Here is a 13,017-nt window from a genome sequence, read left to right as displayed (position 1 = left end):
GCATAATTGCTGCTATTCTCCGTCTTCAAATGTTTCATAGCTGCTGCTAAACCTCAAAAGAGTGTTTCTGATTGCTTCCACTCTCTTTACCTTTTACTCTTTACTTTACCTTTAACATCTCTTTACCAAGGTGCTCTTCTAGAACTATTAACATCTCTTTACCACGGTGCTCTTCTAGAACTATTAACTCGTCTGAGGACGACCTAGAGAGAGTTTTGGACTCACTCAACAGAGACCATATATGCTCTATAAAAGCATGAAAAAACATTTATATATATATATATTTTTTCTTCCCCATTTCATTGTAGTCTGTAACTCTGGCTCATTGACAGCACTCTGCTGTGGACTCCCATCTTCACAACGGGTTTATTCTGGTTGTGTTGAATTGAGATAAACGACATTGTAACCAACACCATCCGCATGTGTTTCAGATTAATCTTTTCTCTCTGTCTCCGTCTCTCTGTCTCTCTGCTTTCGAGACAAGTTCAATTTAAACTCTAAATAGGAAATTAGCAGATGCCTTTTTGTTTCCTGTGCGGTTGTAATGAGGGGTGTGACGGGCGGTCGATGGAAGAGGGCCACATTTCACACTTAATTCACACTTTTTCCCCTCATTCTTGTTGGAAATGTCTCTCGTTCCTTTAGTCGCGATCTGTGTGGCGCTGGCGCATAATCACTATAATTACTTAGACTACTGCTGATAACCGCGCACGCACGCACGCACACGCACGCACACACACACACACACACACACACACACACACACGCACAGCACATGCACATCATTGATTGATTGATTGATTGAATGAACACACTATTAGTCAGAACATAGCAGATCTACCAGCTCCAAGTATCCAAACAATATGAATATACTGAAGTCGAGTAGAGACATAACACATGTTTTACTGTGCTGTCTGAAAATAATTATGTCATGTCTGGTGGAAACAAAACTTACTTTTCATGATTAAAATTCCCAAAGCAGCATTAAAAAGTAGCAGATCTACAAGCTGGAAACAAGCCACACGTTTAGGGGTGCATTGTGAGAAAGAATGTGCAGTTTTGCCTGCAAAATATGTCAATTCCTGTCACAAGAAAAGGGACAACCAGTAGGACACACATACAGTATGCCATGTTTTATTTTCTGCACCACCTGCTTTATTTTATTTTATTTTTATTTATTTTTTCATGTCATTGATATTATGTTGTTGTTTGTCATATCTGTGATTGTGCTTTGGTAACACGTAAAATGTCATGCCAATAAAGCCTGTTGAATTGAATTGAAGAGAGAGAGAGAGAGAGAGAGACCTAACATTATTGGGTATGAGTCAATCCTGTGACACCACGGTGTTGCTTGACGAAAAGTCTCTTTACCAAGGTGCTCTTCTAGAACTATTAACATCTCTTTACCAAGGTGCTCTTCTAGAACTATTAACATCTCTTTACCAAGGTGCTCTTCTAGAACTATTAACATCTCTTTACCACGGTGCTCTTCTAGAACTATTAACATCTCTTTACCAAGGTGCTCTTCTAGAACTATTAACATCTCTTTACCAAGGTGCTCTTCTAGAACTATTAACATCTCTTTACCAAGGTGCTCTTCTAGAACTATTAACATCTCTTTACCAAGGTGCTCTTCACTAGAACTATTAACATCTCTTTACCATGGTGCTCTTCTAGAACTATTAACATCTCTTTACCAAGGTGCTCTTCTAGAACAATTAACATCTCTTTACCAAGGTGCTCTTCTAGAACTATTAACATCTCTTTACCAAGGTGCTCCTCTAGAACTATTAACATCTCTTTACCAAGGTGCTCTTCTAGAACTATTAACATCTCTTTACCAAGGTGCTCTTCTAGAACTATTAACATCTCTTTACCAAGGTGCTCTTCTAGAACTATTAACATCTCTTTACCAAGGTGCTCTTCTAGAACAATTAACATCTCTTTACCACGGTGCTCTTCTAGAACTATTAACATCTCTTTACCAAGGTGCTCTTCTAGAACTATTAACATCTCTTTACCAAGGTGCTCTTCTAGAACTATTAACATCTCTTTACCAAGGTGCTCTTCTAGAACTATTAACATATCTTTACCAAGGTGCTCTTCTAGAACTATTAACATATCTTTACCAAGGTGCTCTTCTAGAACTATTAACATCTCTTTACCAAGGTGCTCTTCTAGAACTATTAACATCTCTTTACCAAGGTGCTCTTCTAGAACTATTAACATCTCTTTAACAAGGTGCTCTTCTAGAACTATTAACATCTCTTTACCAAGGTGCTCTTCTAGAACTATTAACATCTCTTTACCAAGGTGCTCTTCTAGAACTATTAACATCTCTTTACCAAGGTGCTCTTCTATAACTATTAACATCTCTTTACCAAGGTTCTCTTCTAGAACTATTAACATCTCTTTGCCAAGGTGCTCTTCTAGAACTATTAACATCTCTTTACCACGGTGCTCTTCTAGAACTATTAACATCTCTTTACCAAGGTGCTCTTCTAGAACTATTAACATCTCTTTACCACGGTGCTCTTCTAGAACTATTACCATCTCTTTACCAAGGTGCTCTTCTAGAACTATTAACATCTCTTTACCAAGGTGCTCTTCTAGAACTATTAACATCTCTTTACCAAGGTGCTCTTCTAGAACTATTAACATCTCTTTACCAAGGAGCTCTTCACTAGAACTATTAACATCTCTTTACCAAGGTGCTCTTCTAGAACTATTAACATCTCTTTACCAAGGTGCTCTTCTAGAACTATTAACATCTCTTTACCAAGGTGCTCTTCTAGAACTATTAACATCTCTTTACCAAGGTGCTCTTCTAGAACTATTAACATCTCTTTACCAAGGTGCTCTTCTAGAACTATTAACATCTCTTTACCACGGTGCTCTTCTAGAACTATTAACATCTCTTTACCAAGGTGCTCTTCTAGAACTATTAACATCTCTTTACCAAGGTGCTCTAATAGAACTATTAACATCTCTTTACCAAGGAGCTCTTCTAGAACTATTAACATCTCTTTACCATGGTGCTCTTCTAGAACTATTAACATCTCTTTACCAAGGTGCTCTTCTAGAACTATTAACATCTCTTTAGGGTGCTCTTCTAGAACTATTAACATCTCTTTACCATGGTGCTCTTCTAGAACTATTAACATCTCTTTACCAAGGTGCTCCTCTAGAACTATTAACATCTCTTTACCACGGTGCTCCTCTAGAACTATTAACATCTCTTTACCAAGGTGCTCTTCTAGAACTATTAACATCTCTTTACCACGGTGCTCCTCTAGAACTATTAACATCTCTTTACCAAGGTGCTCTTCTAGAACTATTAACATCTCTTTACCAAGGTGCTCTAATAGAACTATTAACATCTCTTTGGCATCTTTGTATGGCATACACATGGCATACACATACAGAAGAGCACCTTGGTAAAGAGATGTTAATAGTGCTCTTCTAGAACTATTAACATCTCTTTACCACGGTGCTCCTCTAGAACTATTAACATCTCTTTACCAAGGTGCTCTTCTAGAACTATTAACATCTCTTTACCACGGTGCTCCTCTAGAACTATTAACATATCTTTACCAAGGTGCTCTTCTAGAACTATTAACATCTCTTTACCACGGTGCTCCTCTAGAACTATTAACATCTCTTTACCAAGGTGCTCTTCTAGAACTATTAACATCTCTTTACCACGGTGCTCCTCTAGAACTATTAACATCTCTTTACCAAGGTGCTCTTCTAGAACTATTAACATCTCTTTACCACGGTGCTCCTCTAGAACTATTAACATATCTTTACCAAGGTGCTCTTCTAGAACTATTAACATCTCTTTACCACGGTGCTCCTCTAGAACTATTAACATCTCTTTACCAAGGTGCTCTTCTAGAACTATTAACATCTCTTTACCACGGTGCTCCTCTAGAACTATTAACATCTCTTTACCAAGGTGCTCTTCTAGAACTATTAACATCTCTTTACCAAGGTGCTCTTCTAGAACTATTAACATCTCTTTACCAAGGTGCTCTTCTAGAACTATTAACATCTCTTTACCAAGGAGCTCTTCTAGAACTATTAACATCTCTTTACCACGGTGCTCCTCTAGAACTATTAACATATCTTTACCAAGGTGCTCTTCTAGAACTATTAACATCTCTTTACCAAGGTGCTCTTCTAGAACTATTAACATCTCTTTAGGGTGCTCTTCTAGAACTATTAACATCTCTTTACCAAGGTGCTCTTCTAGAACTATTAACATCTCTTTACCAAGGTGCTCTTCTAGAACTATTAACATCTCTTTACCAAGGTGCTCTTCTAGAACTATTAACATCTCTTTACCAAGGTGCTCTTCTAGAACTATTAACATATCTTTACCAAGGTGCTCTTCTAGAACTATTAACATCTCTTTACCAAGGTGCTCTTCTAGAACTATTAACATCTCTTTACCAAGGTGCTCTTCTAGAACTATTAACATCTCTTTACCAAGGTGCTCTTCTAGAACTATTAACATCTCTTTACCAAGGTGCTCTTCTAGAACTATTAACATCTCTTTACCAAGGTGCTCTTCTAGAACTATTAACATCTCTTTAGGGTGCTCTTCTAGAACTATTAACATCTCTTTACCAAGGTGCTCTTCTAGAACTATTAACATCTCTTTACCAAGGTGCTCTTCTAGAACTATTAACATCTCTTTACCAAGGTGCTCTTCTAGAACTATTAACATCTCTTTACCACGGTGCTCCTCTAGAACTATTAACATCTCTTTACCACGGTGCTCCTCTAGAACTATTAACATCTCTTTACCAAGGTGCTCCTCTAGAACTATTAACATCTCTTTACCAAGGTGCTCTTCTAGAACTATTAACATCTCTTTACCACGGTGCTCCTCTAGAACTATTAACATCTCTTTACCAAGGTGCTCTTCTAGAACTATTAACATCTCTTTAGGGTGCTCTTCTAGAACTATTAACATCTCTTTACCAAGGTGCTCTTCTAGAACTATTAACATCTCTTTACCAAGGTGCTCCTCTAGAACTATTAACATCTCTTTAGGGTGCTCTTCTAGAACTATTAACATATCTTTACCAAGGTGCTCTTCTAGAACTATTAACATCTCTTTACCAAGGTGCTCTTCTAGAACTATTAACATCTCTTTACCAAGGTGCTCCTCTAGAACTATTAACATCTCTTTACCAAGGTGCTCTTCTAGAACTATTAACATCTCTTTACCAAGGTGCTCTTCTAGAACTATTAACATCTCTTTACCAAGGTGCTCTTCTAGAACTATTAACATCTCTTTACCAAGGTGCTCTTCTAGAACTATTAACATCTCTTTACCAAGGTGCTCTTCTAGAACTATTAACATCTCTTTACCAAGGTGCTCTTCTAGAACTATTAACATCTCTTTACCAAGGTGCTCTTCTAGAACTATTAACATCTCTTTACCAAGGTGCTCTTCTAGAACTATTAACATCTCTTTACCAAGGTGCTCTTCTAGAACTATTAACATCTCTTTACCAAGGTGCTCTTCTAGAACTATTAACATCTCTTTACCAAGGTGCTCTTCTAGAACTATTAACATCTCTTTACCAAGGTACTCTTCTAGAACTATTAACATCTCTTTACCAAGGTGCTCTTCTAGAACTATTAACATCTCTTTACCAAGGTGCTCTTCTAGAACTATTAACATCTCTTTACCAAGGTGCTCTTGACTAGAACTATTAACATCTCTTTACCAAGGTGCTCTTCTAGAACTATTAACATCTCTTTACCAAGGTGCTCTTGACTAGAACTATTAACATCTCTTTACCAAGGTGCTCTTCTAGAACTATTAACATCTCTTTACCAAGGTGCTCTTGACTAGAACTATTAACATCTCTTTACCAAGGTACTCTTCACTAGACTGGCAATATATAAGGAGCATGTCTTGAGTGTATAGAGAGTATGCGCATGCTTAAAGTGAATGGCACATCGAGTGGCAAATCGAGTGGCAAAGCAACATGCAAAGTGAGTTTAACATTGTTTAACGTTGTTTAATGCAATCAGATTTGCACTCTTTTCACACTTTCCTGTGTGGATGAATGGGCTGTCAAGGCCAGAAAGTAGTTTTTTGCCACTCAGTAGGCATTCCTGCATGACTTCCTGGTTTGATGATGATGTCACGCGCATACCCTCTATACAGGGTTTGATGAGGTCAGATCAACATATGGAATGTCAGAACAGGTCAACTCCATACAGTATATGGAGATCTAAGGGTGGTAGCGGGGACATTCTCTTGAGTGTACAGGGTTTGATGAGGGTCCAGGTAGGGCCGGGTGATGAGGGTCCAGGTAGGGCCGGACCTTAATTTCCGGGGCTCTTGATCAGAACTGTAGTTGTCGCCGGCTGCCGGGCGCGGCTGCACTAATAACTTTGGGGCAGGCCTGTCTAGAGTTTGAATGGACAGGTGGGCCTGTTGAGAACTCTAGTTTTCATGTAATGCACGGTAAGACTGCGGTGATTAGTATTACTGCCATCACCTTGGTGGCTCAGAGGTGTAACTGTCTCAACGTTAAGCTAGCCTGATTATCAGACTGTAGCTTTCTTGAAGCTTCAGTCTGACATTGTCTCCTGTCTGAGCGATTTCAAGGGGGAGGTGATTAGAATTTCCCTCAACCAGTAGCCATTGGTGTTGTTTTTCCCTCCTTCCTCAGTGTGTTGCGCTGCGTGATGACGCTGAAAACGGGAACGCTGATTGGTTGTTCGTTAGACTCACCCCCACCACCGATTCTCATTGGATAATACATTTTTGTACCGAATAAATTATAGGTTCACAGTGCAACACCAGACCAAGAGACGCAGTCCACTCAGAGAGTGGGCGGGGTCTTTGGGCTGGATCCAGGCTAACGTTAAGCTGTGTACGTGTTCAACAACACAGCCATGATGTTAAGCTGTGTAGGTGTTCAACAACACAGCCATGACGTTAAGCTGTGTACGTGTTCAACAACACAGCCATGATGTTAAGCTGTGTACGTGTTCAACAACACAGCCATGATGTTAAGCTGTGTACGTGTTCAACAACACAGCCATGATGTTAAGCTGTGTACGTGTTCAACAACACAGCCATGATGTTAAGCTGTGTACGTGTTCAACAACACAGCCATGATGTTAAGCTGTGTACGTGTTCAACAACACAGCCATGATGTTAAGCTGTGTAGGTGTTCAACAACACAGCCATGACGTTAAGCTGTGTACGTGTTCAACAACACAGCCATGATGTTAAGCTGTGTACGTGTTCAACAACACAGCCATGATGTTAAGCTGTGTACGTGTTCAACAACACAGCCATGATGTTAAGCTGTGTACGTGTTCAACAACACAGCCATGATGTTAAGCTGTGTACGTGTTCAACAACACAGCCATGATGTTAAGCTGTGTACGTGTTCAACAACACAGCCATGATGTTAAGCTGTGTAGGTGTTCAACAACACAGCCATGATGTTAAGCTGTGTACGTGTTCAACAACACAGCCATGATGTTAAGCTGTGTACGTGTTCAACAACATGCCATGATGTTAAGCTGTGTACGTGTTCAACAACACAGCCATGATGTTAAGCTGTGTACGTGTTCAACAACACAGCCATGATGTTAAGCTGTGTACGTGTTCAACAACACAGCCATGATGTTAAGCTGTGTACGTGTTCAACAACACAGCCATGATGTTAAGCTGTGTACGTGTTCAACAACACAGCCATGATGTTAAGCTGTGTAGGTGTTCAACAACACAGCCATGATGTTAAGCTGTGTACGTGTTCAACAACACAGCCATGATGTTAAGCTGTGTAGGTGTTCAACAACACAGCCATGATGTTAAGCTGTGTACGTGTTCAACAACACAGCCATGATGTTAAGCTGTGTACGTGTTCAACAACACAGCCATGATGTTAAGCTGTGTACGTGTTCAACAACACAGCCATGATGTTAAGCTGTGTACGTGTTCAACAACACAGCCATGCAAAAATAACACTGACAGCTATGAGGTGATGGCAGCTTGCCCACCTTAGCAACGGCTGCTAGAATATTTGGATTGGCATTGGACCATCAGTTTTGGGGTGGGATTTAGCGACGGGTTAATTGTACACTCAGTTTTGAATGGTTTTATTTGGCACTTGCGTTGCCAAAGCAAACATATACACAGGTATTTTCGTAATGGCTGCATGCATGCTGACAATAGCTATGATCTTCAAGCTCACAAGGCGTAGGGGCGTTACAAGTCCTTTAATAAATTAACATCCTACCTGACCATACTACAGCGTCACACAAACGCATAAAAAGTAGAGCAGATCCACAAGCTCAAAAGCTTTGAGCTTGTGGATCTGCTACTTTTGCCATCTTTCTTTTTTGCCAGACCTGTGCTTGAAAAGCGTCTGGACTACATTTGCTGGACTACATTACTCTACTAACGACTGTAAAGACGACCGCAGTGGACACTTTTTCATGATCTCTATAGGCTGCCTCTAAGCCAATGGGGCTTAGCCATAAAACCCATAGTCTGTATACGTCATACAAACCCATACTCTGAACGCACCTTAGTAATTCTTGTGTTATTTGAATCCTAAAAAGTAATCGGTTTGGACATATGAGGTTTCCACTCAACAGAGACCATAATGCTCTATAAAAGCATGAAAAAACATTTATATATATATATTTTTCCTTCCCCATTCCATTGTAGTCTGTAACTCTGGCTCATTGACAGCACTCTGCTGTGGACTCCCATCTTCACAACGGGTTTTATTCTGGTTGTGTTGAATTGAGATAAACGACATTGTAACCAACACCATCCGCATGTGTTTCAGATGAATCTTTTCTCTCTGTCTCCGTCTCTCTGCTTTCGAGACGAGTTCAATTTAAACTCTAAATAGGAAATTAGCAGATGCCTTTTTATTTCCTGTGCGGTTGTAATGAGGGGTGTGACGGGCGGTCGATGGAAGAGGGCCACATTTCACACTTAATTCACACCTTTTCCCCTCATTCTTGTTGGAAATGTCTCTCGTTCCTTTAGTCGCGATCTGTGTGGCGCTGGCGCATAATCACTATAATTACTTAGTAGTGCTGCCGGAAGAGATGTATTTATTCAACACAGGCGGGCAGCTCTCTCTCTCTCTGCGCAATGTGCGCATTTGCTGCTGCTGCTGAAAACAGAGGAACACTTAATGAAATGGGACACAGGGACAGTCAATCTTCTAATTAATCAGTACCTTACCTACACATAACATTTTCGTTTAAGTAAAATTAAGGGAAAAGAAACAAATGTGCAGTCTTCATTTCTTTGCATTGTTTCACAATTAAATACACAATTCCAACCAAGAACAGTGGTTTACAGTTTTTTTTTTTTTTTTTTACCCAGAGGAATGACTTAAAATAAAGTGCTATAAAACCGGGTTAGTAGTAGGCTACTGGTGGTAGTACTTACAATCAGTGCTGCAAAAACGTTAGCATCCAGAAACTGGTAAAGCAAAAGTATAGGCCTATATTTCCAAATTGAAAGTGCGAGTCCCTTTAATCCACTCTAAGGCCTTTAGCCTGTAGGCCTGGCTGGCCTACAGGTTATTTGACAAAAACACAAGCTTGTCCACATTTTCGGCAGACAGGGCCGATCTCTTTTTATTCACAATGTTACCAGCGGTGGAAAACACTCGTTCGGAACGCACTGAGGAGCCAGGGACGACGAGATATTTCTTAGCCATCTTGGCAATGCTAGGAAATCTCCTGGAGGACCGTTCCCACCACACCAGAGGGTTTTCTTCAGCCTTTATTGGGGCATCCCGCTCGTACATCCTCATTTCATTTTGAAGCAGCAGAGTGACGTCTTGTTGCTCGTCGGTATTATCGGTGCAATAAGTGTCCCCGAAGAGATCTCCCATTGCAGACAGAGCGTTTTTACGAGCGGACTCAGCGGGTTGAACAGTGGGTTCAGGTTCTGCGGTACCGGGCTCCTCACTGCTGCCTGTGCCTCGATCCACGTCCACTTTCATCTCCTCCAATATAGCCGCCTGCACCTATATAGATCGATGGATAAGGAAAGACGGGGGGGTTCAGTGTCAATGGCATGAAAGTTGACAGGAGGACATGCACATAAAAATAAAAAAATTGATATAGCGAGGCATACCTCTCGTTTTTGTCCCGCGTTTAAGTGAACGAGGCGATGGAAGCGTGGATCCAGGTAACTGGCCTTGTTGAGCAGCTTAAATCCATTGGTATCATGGCCGTACCGCTTCTGCAGGTCGGTGATGATCTTTCCCTTCATTTCTTTAATTGCATCTGGTTCTGCCCTGAGCAGTGGGTCTCGCCTCTTGTTCAGCTGAGTGATCAGGATGTGTTGTAAAGGCAGTACAGCAGACGCAGTTGGATACTTGTCCGTCGACATTGCTTCTGTTGCCACTTTAAATGGTTTTAGGGCGTCTCGCACCTGTTAAATGTAAATAATTAGCATTGCGCAAATGGGCATTACTATTAACGCAGTACAGGTTTGCTTTATACAGCTCATTTATTATTTAACGTTAAAATTCACGGAAAGAAAATACAAATAAAATACTCAATTCTACCCATTTTAAATAGATTAATTAGATTTCATAATCAGAATACAATAATACACTTCTCACCTCCTCCATAAGGGTCCATTCGTCTGTGCTCAGCTCCATGCTGGACAGTTTCTTTTCAAAGATGACAGCTGATACAGCTGCTTGCTGCTTTGCAGCCACACATATCATGTCATACGTACTATTCCAACGTGTTGGACAGTCATTGATCAATTTATGGTTGTCTAATTCGAACAGTATTTGTTTAGCCTGCAGGAGTTCGTAGTCGGTGGTCGACCGGTTGAAATGAGCTGCTGCCATCTTAAGCCTGCACACGGGTTTTTCAATGGCTCTGATGCCCAGGCCTTTACGCACAGCCAAGTTTATGGTGTGTGCCACACACGGTATGTTAGTAGTCAGCAGGTGCCTCTCCACTGCGTTCACATAGTTTAGTGCGTTGTCGGTAGAAACAGCAGTCACAGATTTCCCGTCTATGTTGAATTCATCCAAAACGCCTTTAATGCATCCTGCAACATTTTCTGCAGTGTGACTTCCCTTCAGCTCTGGTGTTTTAAGAACGACTTCGTGTATTTTCCAATCGTCTGAAATCCAATGGGCTGTTACAGTTACATAGGCACATGTTGCAATGGATGTCCAGCCGTCAGTTGTAAGAGCCACAGGCTTGTCTTTGACCGATAGCTTGATTTTCTCTAGGGTGCTGTCGTACAGCTCGCCGACTCTACTTGTCACTGTCGTACGGCCAGGTACATGGTATCGCTGTTCCAATTCCTGAACGAACTCCCTGAACCCCAGCCCTTCAGCCAGACTGAGTGGCCGCATGTCCTTTGCTAAGAACTTACTAAGTTTCATTGTGCAAGCCTCTTGCCTCGCTGGAGGGAGAGAACTTGCCGCAGGCGGGGAATAGTATTCACTCAAACGTGGTTTGTTTGGTTTCGGTGTTGTTGACAATGCCTCATGCTCTGTTGGATGTAGATTTTCGAGATGGTTAGCCAGGTTGGATGTTGAGCCGTGGTAGGCTAACTCCGACTTGCATATCTTGTAAACAACTGTTTTCTTTGAAACAATTTCACCGTTTACTGACCAAAAGCCATAGTGCTTCCATACAGCACTTCTAAGATTGCCCGGGGTGAAAATCACTCGTTGCGGATCCTCCTCTTGCGAGGAAGAACTGACTGCCGCTGCTGCCATCATTTATGTTGCTCGGCTCCTGACGTGTGCGCGGTGTTTTGTTTGTTAGTCTCCTTGACGCGGAAGCAAGGAACTGTGATCTCGCGACAACAACTGCTCAGTAACGTTATATGCGGTAAGTCTCGCGAGAACCCGATGCATTTTTTTTTTTATATTCGAACCTTAATTTGATATATTCAGTTATTAATTAATTTTTTTGATTCGATAATTCGTTCGAATATAGAATATTCGTTGGCAGCTCTATTACTTAGACTACTGCTGATAACCGCACACGCACGCACGCACGCACGCACACACACACACACACACACACACACACACACACACACACGCACAGCACACTCACATCATTGATTGATTGATTGATTGAATGAACACACTATTAGTCAGAACATAGCAGATCTACCAGCTCCAAGTATCCAAACAATATGAATATACTGAAGTCGAGTAGAGACCTAACACATGTTTTACTGTGCTGTATGAACATAATGATGTCATGTCTGGTGGAAACAGAACTTACTTTTCATGATTAAAATTCCCAAAGCAGCATTAAAAAGTAGCAGATCTACAAGCTGGAAACAAGCCACACGTTTAGGGGTGCATTGTGAGGCCTTCTGTGAGGGAACAGAAAGCCACACGTTTAGGGGTGCATTGTGAGGCCTTCTGTGAGGGAACAGACACGTTTAGGGGTGCATTGTGAGGCCTTCTGTGAGGGAACAGACACGTTTAGGGGTGCATTGTGAGGCCTTCTGTGAGGGAACAGAAAGAATGTGCAGTTTTGGCTGCAAAATATGTCAATTCCTGTCACAAGAAAAGGGACAACCAGTAGGACACACATACAGTATGCCATGTTTTATTTTCTGCACCACCTGCTTTATTTTATTTTATTTTAATTTATTTTTTCATGTCATTGATATTATGTTATGTTGTTGTTTGTCATATCTGTGATTGTGCTTTGGCAACACTTGTAAAATGTCATGCCAATAAAGCCTGTAGAGAGAGAGAGAGAGAGAGAGAGAGAGAGAGACCTAACATTATTGGGTATGAGTCAATCCTGTGACACCACGGTGTTGCTTGCCGAAAAGTCCAGTATACGACAAGCTATAACGTGTTGCTCGTAGGTCTGTTCTCTTCCGGGAAGCAACACCTTTGTACAGTGTCATGGAGTTTGGCAGCTAGTGTGCACTGCGGTGCGTATTGTTTTTGCAATTGTTAGCTGTGTGTGTGTCTCTGCTCACAATCT

This window comes from Electrona antarctica, assembly GCF_951216825.1.
Source record: "Electrona antarctica genome assembly, chromosome: 19".
Classification (NCBI taxonomy): domain Eukaryota; kingdom Metazoa; phylum Chordata; class Actinopteri; order Myctophiformes; family Myctophidae; genus Electrona; species Electrona antarctica.
This window is presented reverse-complemented; position numbering follows the sequence as displayed.